We start from the raw sequence: 8,009 nt of genomic DNA, 5'->3' as shown, positions 1-8,009 counted from the left end.
AAAGCACTTCCATGCCTATATAAAGGAAAAAAATATGCACATAAAGGACATTTGAACCACCAGGACCTTTCTCAATTCATAATCCAAGATGAGATTCCATTGGCATTCCATAATGCAGAAATGATTTTGCATCTTTTTATTTTTTAGTTTCATAGTAGCTAACTGCTCAGTAGAAAGACCATATTTTGCAACCAAAATATCTCAAGAATGAACTGCGAACGAAAATGCTGCAAGAAAAGCGATCTATCCTAAGCATTCAGTGCATTGAGAGTGACAAATTCTGTACGTTATCAGATGAGGACTTCGTCAATAACTTTGCTCTCCAAAAAGCACAGCACATTTTAAATTTGTGTTAAAATTAATGTGATGTGCAAACTGCCATTCTGCCAGTTGTACTGCTTCCATTTTATAAGGTGGTCTGTGCACCTGTAGCTGTTTTGGTGTGTCTGTAGATATAAAGTTTTCATATCTACTTATTAAGAAATCATACATGAAAATATGCTAATTTTAACTATTTTTTAATGCAAACAGGCATATTGCAAGACATGTTTCATTTTCACCTAAGTCAACCCAAAGTGAAAAAATACAAAATTGTTTGCAGTACTTCTATATATGGTTGCTCTTTCCTTCACATTGGTTTCAAGTGCATCCATTATAGGGATAAAGGATTTTACCTGAATTTTGTTTGAAGAAAATGTTTCATCAACATTAGGTGAATTTAGTATTCTTACAATGTTGCCTTTGTATAGATGCAAATAATAAACCTTTTATGTTTATATTTTCAATGTCCTTTCTGTGAAAATAATATATATATTTTTATGGCATGGGGCCTCTTAAACTTGACATTAGCATAGGGCCTTATCATGTCATAATCTGGCCTCATTTCCCTGCATGGACCCTTCCCCTGTCAAAGCTTGAGGAAGTATCTGACAGCTGAGTGAGCTGCTCCCATTATACTGCTTCTTTTCTGCCTTGTTAGGAACACATAGCAGGCAGAAGGCTGCTGCTCTAGGAGGGAGACAGATTACTGCATTGCTTCAACATTCCTCAGCACAGAGAGCTTAGAACATAAGAACGGCCGTACTGGGTCAGACCAATGGTCCATCGAGCCCAGTATCCTGTCTGCCGACAGTGGCCAGCACCAGGGCCCCAGAGAGGGTGGACCGGAGACAGTGATCAAGCAATTTGTCTCCTGCCATCCCCTCTCCAGCCTCTGACAAACAGAGACCAAGGACACCATTTTATCCCCTGGCTAATAGCCTTTTATGGACCTAACCTCCAGGAAATTATCTAGCTTCTCTTTAAACTCTATTATAGTCCTAGCCTTCACAGCCTCCTCTGGCAAGGAGTTCCACAGGTTGACTACACGCTGTGTGAAGAAGAACTTTCTTTTATTAGTTTTAAACCTGCTACCCATTAATTTCATTTGGTGTCCTCTAGTTCTTCTATTTAGGGAGCTAATAAATAACTTTTTTTTTTATCGGCCCTCTCCACACCACTCATGATTTTATAGACCTCTATCATATCCCCCCTCAATGTCCTCTTTTCTAAACTGAAAAGTCCCAGTCGCTTTAACCTCTCCTCATATGGGACCTGTTCCAAACCCCTACACATAGTTGAACTCCCAGCACCTGTGGGAGAATTTGGAGGACATCCTAAAAATCACAGCAATCAGTCCTGCTTTCTCACAACACTGCTCTGTGGGGCATATCCCCACAACGTATTGCTCACACGTTAATGATGGTGCCCCCAGTGTGCACATGCTCGGTAGATAGAAGGATCAAGTGTGAACACTTTCTGACAATCTTTGATTTTTTGAATTTTGGCTGTCAACATGGCTACGTCTACACTGGCCCCTTTTCCGGAAGGGGCATGTAAATTTCACTAGTCGTCGTAGGGAAATCCGCGGGGGATTTAAATATCCCCCGCGGCATTTAAATAAAAATGTCCGCCGCTTTTTTCCGGCTTTTAAAAAAGCCGGAAAAGAGCGTCTAGACTGGCCCCGATCCTCCGGAAAAAGTGCCCTTTTCCGGAGGGTCTTATTCCTACTTTGAAGTAGGAATAAGACCCTCCGGAAAAGGGCACTTTTTCCGGAGGATCGGGGCCAGTCTAGACGCTCTTTTCCGGCTTTTTTAAAAGCCGGAAAAAAGCGGCGGACATTTTTATTTAAATGCCGCGGGGGATATTTAAATCCCCCGCGGATTTCCCTACGACGACTAGTGAAATTTACATGCCCCTTCCGGAAAAGGGGCCAGTGTAGACGTAGCCCATAAGTTTTGTCAACAAAACGTGGTAGTGTAGACATACATAGTCAGGGTATGTCTACACTACCACCCTAGTTCGAACTAGGGTGGTTAATGTAGGCAACCCTAGTTGCAAATGAAGCCCGGGATTTGAATTTCCCGGGCTTCATTTGCATGTTCCCGGGCGCCACCATTTTTAAATGTCCGCTAGTTCGGACTCCGTGCCCGCAGCTACACGTGGCACGAACTATGTAGTTCGGATTAGGCTTCCTATTCCGAACTACCGTTACTCCTCGTGGAGTCCGAACTAGCAGACATTTAAAAATGGCGGCACCCAGCAACATGCAAATGAAGCCCGGGAAATTCAAATCCCGGGCTTCATTTGCAACTCCGGTTGCCTACATTAACCACCCTAGTTCGAACTAGGGTGGTAGTGTAGACATACCCTCAGTGTATGTAATGCACACAGGCTAGATTTAACATAATTGTGCATTTTAAGTAGCATATAACAACACAACAAGGTTAAACATTAAATAATATTTTCCCAAACATTTAACAACACACAGTTCAATTCCAGATTTTGAAACATACACTACAAGGTAATTCTAATGCTTAGATCAATGCCCTTTAGAAAACAGAAGTATAGTGTTTGTGTCCTGTAATTGCTAAATTAATTTTAATACACAAAAATCCAAAATTACAGTGATCTCTAAGTAAAAATAAATGACTGAATTTAGGCGCAAATAAATAATTATGAGGTGTTGCATTTAAATTGTATTACTTAGCCTAATTATAAATTTTAGGGAAACGTTTGTGATGTCTGTTTTGCACATGCAGAATTCAAGGGGGAAAAAAGGAAACAAGCAAGTACCCATTAAGAAAATGTCAGAAAGGAAGGAATTCATACAATTAGAAAGAGAGAAAATAAAGGATTTAAGACACTAAATACAGCACCACAATATTTCAGTTGTTTTCATAAGTTATTATCTGGCCACATGTTGCATAATTTCTGGCTGGCTCCTGCTCTCTATGTTTGTTTCATAACTGTCTCAACCTCTCTTTGACCTTTCTGTGGGTTTTCTCTGTGTGCTGTTGCTGGCTTTTTCACAGATCTCATCTCAGGCATGTTATAAATGGCAAGACACAAATGCTTCTTCTGTATCTAGCACCATCAAGCAGCAGCTGGAACACTTTCACTTTCATTTCCTGTTCACTTTTGTCCTCTGCTACGGTGTTACACAGGGAACAGGCAAAAGCCCAAGAGCATTTCTCAGACGTTGTGTCCCATGGTCAATCATATTCAAAGGAGTCCCTCATCTTACTTCTATTGCTTTATAATCAGGTGTGTACAGTTTGGATCTCATATCTATTTCCTATTCCCCTGACAGGGATCTGCTGAGCAATGTGTTGGGTGCACTGCAAGAACCCCCTATGTCCACAAGCAGCTAGAATAAACCTTTTCTTTGCCCCCCCCCGCTTTGTGATTTCACAATATCAACCCCCATCTGGTCTGCTTTTTAGTGTTTTCCCCTTTTCATAAAGTTTTTCTAAATTGTGGTACATATGGTACCAGTCACATAAGTGAGAGGTCCAATTGAGACTGCTAGGTGAGAATCTAGGACAGGGGTGGACAATAAAATGGCAGCTTCTCACTGGGATTAGCCCCGGCGGGCTGCCGTCATTATATTTACCTGAAGATACCAGTGATCACAGCTCCCATTGGCCATGGATTGCCGTTCCTGACTAATGGGAGCTGCAGCAAGTAGCATGGAACAGGACACCACTTCCCATTGTTCCCATTGGCCAGGAACAGTGATATGCAGCCAACAGGAGCTGCAATCACCTATGCCTGCCGAGGTAAATACAATGGTGAGGCAACTAGGGGTTAACCCTGCCAAACCAGATATCTGCCCACACCGGCGCTAGGACCTCCATGGTAACGTTCTCTGGAATCCTTCCAATTCCACACCCAGGGCCAGTTGGGCAGATCTGCAGGGTCTCCGTGCAGGGATGAGACACTGGTGCAGGAAGGAGAGATTCAAGTTTATGAGGAACTAGGGAACCTTTTGGATAAAGAGGAACCTCTTCAGCAGGGGTCAGCAAGCTTTCCGGAGTGCTGTGCCGAGATTTAACCCTCCTGCTCTGGGCTGCACTGCTCTAGGGAGCGGGAGAGGGGCTTTCTCCACTGCTCGCCCCGCTTGGGCTCTTGCCTTGTGAGGAGGGAAGGAGCAGCACATGGCACTTCCCTGGAAGATGGATGTAGCGCGGAGCCTCGGGGCTTCCCATCCCCACCCCTAACCCCCGCAGGAAGCTGGCACTGGCTCCAATCTTGTAGGGGGCGCGATGCTGCACCACCAGCATAGGCTGGGGTCAGGATCACTGGGGGGATTCAGAGAAATGGGCAAGGCAGGGGTGGGTGGGTGGGTGGAGACAGGGATCCGTGCGGGTCCAGCCCATGGTGCTCTCGCTTTCCTGCCAGAGACCCAGGCAGCCAGAGGCCAACGTAGCTTTGGGGCCCAGCGGCAGTGGTGCTTGTGGCTGAGTGTGAATTCAGCACTAGCTTTAGCCTGCCTGGCAGGGGCACCGCGAGGCAGAAAGGGAGGCGAGCGGAGTGGGGGCACCAAGGCTGCAGGGCTGGGTCTGCATAACAGGGCGGAGAGCAGTGGGCTGGAGGAGGTGGGGATGGGACTCTCAGGCGAAGGCGCTGGAGGGGCAGGAAGGCAGCTACACACACACACACACACACACACACCACAATCCTCTGAAGCAGCACCAGGGTGAGTCCCCCCCCCATTTCCCCATGGCCACTGCACCCCAGTCCGGCTCTAGCCTGCCTCCAGAAGCTGGCTCGGGAAGCCTCACTCCTCCATATGGCCTAACCACCCCTGAAGAAACCCCAGCCCCCGCACCAACCCCGCTCCTCCATGCAGGCTGGCCACCCCCAGGAGCCTAACTGAAGCAGCTCCAGCATCCAGAACAGCCCAGCTCCTGGAGCTGGCTAGGCTGTGTGGCTGCCATGGGAACAGGTACTGTGGTGATGCAGTCCCAGTAGGGACAGTCTCACTATGACCCGGCTCCAACCATGGAAAATGGTGCAGCCACCCATCACACAGCCCTGCCGGCTGGGCCGTGTGCCACTCAAAACCATCTCACACGCCACTAGCGGCATGCGCATGGTATATTGATGATCTCTGCCCACAGGAGGGCTGGGCTCTGCCTAAACTGAAAAGGAGCAACACTGTTGGCACGGAAAATTAAAAAGGCCGTAGAGGAGATTTTACACTAAGGGCTGGGATGGAGGGAGCCAACAGCAATAGAGAAGCATATGACAGAGACCTCCCTTGGGGGAATTTATTAAATGGGACACTATCCTAGCAAAGACGAGAGAATGGAAGTTGATAACGTTCAGATGGAAACCGGAGAGAAAGGAGTGGCTCTGTATGGGAAAGAAAGCGAAGAGTCAAATACAGTTACCATCTGAAATGACTCAAACGGCACCACAGCACCATCACATTCCTATGGACAGAGTTTCCATGCTTAAATAATAAGAGGACAGCAGCTGGAAGCTACCACTCACCATCTGACCAGTGGGGTGACACTGACTGAGAAAGGCCCTGGGAGATCCTGTGTCTACAGAACCAGAAGCCCCAATAATAATGGGGGGTTGCAGCTCTCCCCATATTGACTTGGTAATTGTTAGGAGCTCTTTCAAGCGTGGGCCTGTCATGGTGCTACTGGCTCCGTAATACACGGTTCCCCCATGTGATGGAGCAAGGATTTTATTCACTGTGTTATGTTGCACTTGAGCTCTGCTGTCCAAAGCCTGTGTGTGCCTCAGTTTCCCTGGGTGCTACATCCAGGCCTAGATGGTGATGGGAGTTTCAGGTGTGACTGACTTGAGGAAGGCTGCCCCATGGCCTGTATGTGAACAACAGCAAACTCCCTTCGTAACCTGAGCCCAAGAGGGGGTGCGACCATGTAACACCTTTTGCCCAGGAAGGGAGACAAAAGTGGGAGGAGGAGTCTGACCCAATCCAGCCCAATCTTTCCTGGCCACCTGGAGGGTCAGGGTTGCTGTGCCGCAGCCCTGGCTCCAGTGCTCTGGGGTGGCCAGGGAGCCTGGCTGCCGTGCCACTGGCCCGTCCCTCCCTGATGGCTGGGATCCCGGGTTGTCACACCATGGCCCCAGCCCTCCCTGGCAGCTGGGAATGTAGGCAGTTTTGGGAAGGCTGTTCCCTCCCTTACCTGCCGCACATGTGCATTCCTGGAATTGTACCACAAGCTGTCTGGGTCCCATGGCAGTGCCATCCCTCCCTTACTCACCATTTTAACCTCTCCCGGTGGGTCCCACAGACCTTCCTTGCTAGCACCTCATAACGGCCAGACTGGGTTGGACCAACGGCCCATCTAGCCCTGTGTCATTTCTGCTGACAGTGGCCAGAGCCAGGTGCCCTAGAGGGAGTGACCGGAGCACTTCCCACACCGCCCTCCCTCCTGAGGCAAGGGGAAGTTACTCTGTCCCAAGAAGTTGCATGCACTGGACACAGCAGGAAGCCAGCCTCTGCCTCAACCCCCCTCCTACCTGTCGGCTCCTGGGCTGCCTGGCCCCTCCGCACAACAGCCCGACTTTGGACTGAGTGCGTCCGGACACTCCCCTGAGACATCTGACACTGTGGCCAAACTATGGCCTTGCACAAAACACAGCACCTGTGTCTGAACAGAGACCTTCCACCTACGCTAAGGCCACATCTGCACTCAGAAATTATCTCAACATCTCAAAATTCAACTTAATTCCCTGGGTGGGAAAGTCGAACTCGAGTGTCCTCACTATGGGCAAGCATTGAAAGTGTTAGAATTAGTCTGAAATAGCACGTCTCCACCGACTGGAGTCCACCTTGGACTGAACCCCTGGGAGCACTCTGGGGAGGGCACCAGAAGGGCAGATACTGTCTGTGGCTGCTTGGTCAGGCAAGCTGCAATGTGCACTCATAGGGCTCCTCTCTGTGGCCCCTGCTGCATCTCACAAGCCACTTCTCCCTCGCCTACCTCCTGCGGGACACAAGTGGGACGCAGTGAATACGTGCCTCCTTGTGCTCTGGTTGCCCATGAGGATGCCACAGCACACACAGCCTGGAGACAGAGCTGCTGCAAAGCAGTGCCATGCTCACGGGCCTTGTTCTGCGCCTCATGGTGCAGTACTTCCAAACTACCCACATGCTGCTCCAGCAGGACAAAGACAAGGAGGCCCTGCTCAGCCAAGTCCTGATGCTCCTCAGTTGTACATGGCCCTCAGTGCCCCAAAATGCCATTTCTGGCAGTGGGAGACAAGCTCAGACTGGTGGGACCAGATCGTCCTGCAGGGATGGGATGACCTGCAGTGGCTGCAGAACTTCCACATGAGCAAGGCCACCTTCCTGGAGCTCTGCGACTGCCTCACACCTGCCCTCAGATGACAGGACACTTGCATGAGACCTGCCATCCCCGTGCAGAAGCAAGTGGCCATCGCCCTGTGGAAGCTCGCCACGCTGGACAGTTACTGGTCAGTCAAGAACCAGTTTGGCGTGGGGAATTCCACAGGAGGGGCCAGGCTCTTGCAGGTAGCCATGGCCATCTGCCACGTGCTGCTACAGAAGGTCATCACTCTGGGTAACATGGATAACATAATAGCCAGCTTTGCCGGCATGGGCTTCCCCAACAGCTGGGGGGCCATAGTTGGCAATCACCAAGCTTCGGAGTTCATGACCTGAAAGGGGAACATCTCCATGG

The sequence above is a fragment of the Pelodiscus sinensis genome, chromosome 18 (genome assembly GCF_052426305.1).
Source record: "Pelodiscus sinensis isolate ZL-2025 chromosome 18, ASM5242630v1, whole genome shotgun sequence".
Taxonomy (NCBI): Eukaryota; Metazoa; Chordata; order Testudines; family Trionychidae; genus Pelodiscus; species Pelodiscus sinensis.
This window is presented reverse-complemented; position numbering follows the sequence as displayed.